We start from the raw sequence: 2,424 nt of genomic DNA on the forward strand, positions 1-2,424 counted from the left end.
CAACCTGCCGCGAAGGTCTATGAGTGGTCTGTTGCTCCTCTTTGTGGAGCCATACACGGCAGGGGCTCGCGACTCTGAGAAGTTCGTGTACCCCGACATCAAGAGCGTTCGCTTTACGATCGACGGCATGCCAAACAAGGTCTTCAGCCAGGGCCTGCGCCCCACGGATTTCTGGAGGGAGGCAAAAAGGCGGTTCGTCCGCCCCTCCCCGGGGGGGAGAGGGGCACAGCGGTGCGCCCGCCGCCCCGGCAATCGGTCCCGAGTCGTTCTATTGCTCTGTGGATCGACCTTCGAACGACGGACGACAGTGCTATCCATGGGGGTGGTCTTCGATTGGTCAATACCCGCGACGGTGTGCACCACGAGATAAAACGCACGGCGAGCGGCACGGGTACCGTAAACTGTCACGTGTTTGTGGTGGCCGACGCCCAGATGAACCTTATGAACGGACTGCTAGAGGCCATACAATACTGAGCACATACGCCGGAGCGGTATGGACCCGAAAAACATCCCATTTAACGCTCTCATCGTGGGCCCGACGTCATGCGGGAAGACCCAATTCGTAGTGGACCGGCTGCGCGGCCCTTTCCGGGGCAAGTTTGACTACGTCGTACTCGTGTGCCCTACCTTTGTCTACAACAAAACATACGACGGCTTCGGCGAGGACGACAATCGTCTGTTTGTCATCGCACCTGAGGCGGGTCAGATCGACATACTGCTGAGGTTTGTCTCCGCTCTCTTCGAAGGCACTAATACGCTAATCATACTCGACGACTGTGCGGCCTCGTAAGACGTAAAGGGGCGCTCTGACCAGCTCGTCAACTTGGCGTTCAGCGCGCGCCACGTGGGTATTAGCGTGTGGGTGATCACGCAGCAGCTCACCAGCATCACGAAGCCGTTCCGCGAGAACATCGCGGCCCTGGTGGTCTTCTATACCCCAAGCAAGGCGGACATGAAAGCTATCCTGCATGACTACGGCGCGGAGCTCTCAGAAGAGAAGATGAAAGAGTACATGAAGGCCCTCAAGACGAAAAAGTTCTCGAAGTTAGAGTTTTGCTTGCGTCACCCTTATACCATCGCCCTAGTTGAACGGTAACCACCGCCCTAGGGCATAACGTATACGTACGTATATGCACCTCAGCCACGGCATGATGAGCGACGAATACTTTGAGAGTCTTCTTGAGGGGGTCGCCGCAGGCCTCCCGGCCGTCGAGTCGTTGGACTGCTCGACGCATCCTGCCGGAACGGCAACCGGAGGTGAGCAAACTGAGATAGCAGACGCGAGGGAGAAACTCGCGATTCTCGTAGCCTCGGGGAAGTCGAGAGAAATGGTAGGCAAGGCCCTGACTCACGACGACGTCAAACGCATGAGCGCCGAGGAGGTGAGGAAGTACGAGAGGCGATACGAGACCGCTCTAGCCAGCCGGACTACAGACGCCCTGGCAGACAGCTTTCTGAAGCTTACGACCAAGCTAGTAGGCATGGCGCTGCCGATAGACAGTGTGGTCGATCTTCACAATGACCTAGTGTCCGACTACATCATCAACAACGAGCTCCGCACATTGTGCGGAAGCCTGTCTCTACGCTGCGGTCGTTTGATGGCTTTAGCCGCCGGGGCGTTACACATAGCACGTCATGTGAACACCGCCGGAACGGCAAGCGCTGACACGCGGTGTCAACAAGAGGTAGCAGCCGAAACTCACCTGTGGTTTGCCTGCCGGAACGGCACACGGACAGTGGCGAGTCTGTCAATCCAGAGTAGACGTTCATTTGAAAGCTCGCCACTTCTTCTACCACTCGGTACCAAGTAGTTGACGCCGCATGTGTGTTGACACACACACAAATGGAGGAACCTCAAGGAAGTACTAGTGCCCAGCCTGCCGGAACGTCAGCGGAACCTGACAAACAAGCTGCTCAAGAACCTGCACGTACGCCTTCGGTGCTGGCGGAGAGAATCACGAGCCCCGAACCACCCGCGACCCGACCTAAACACCCTGGGCGAGTTGAAGCTGGAAGGCGCTTGGCAAAGTGGAACCGAATTAACAGAGCGAAGAAAGAGACACTTTGTGTCGCGCAGTCGCCAGTGGCCCCGGGGCAGAGCGAGCCGCAGGGACGCGAGGGCTTGCGCGCCGACGATGCCGCCGCCGGAACGGCAAGCGCTGGCATCGCACACACACCAGTCCCGGAAAGCAACTCTGCCTGGTCGGCTAGCTCTGTTATCGGGGTCGCTGGTCTTCTAGTGTCACTGATCGGCCTCTACACACGTAGGCGGGAGCTAGCTGCAGCGTCCACTCGCACACCAGCTGTTAACCAGCGAGCTACCGATCCGCACGTAGCGGCCGACAACGTGACTCTTCCCGCAAGGCCGCCGCTGGCGGCCGCACAGCAGACCAAGGAGCGCGTTCCGGCGACAGCGCTTCGCGC

Source organism: Nematostella vectensis, chromosome 9 (genome assembly GCF_932526225.1).
Source record: "Nematostella vectensis chromosome 9, jaNemVect1.1, whole genome shotgun sequence".
Lineage (NCBI taxonomy): Eukaryota > Metazoa > Cnidaria > Anthozoa > Actiniaria > Edwardsiidae > Nematostella > Nematostella vectensis.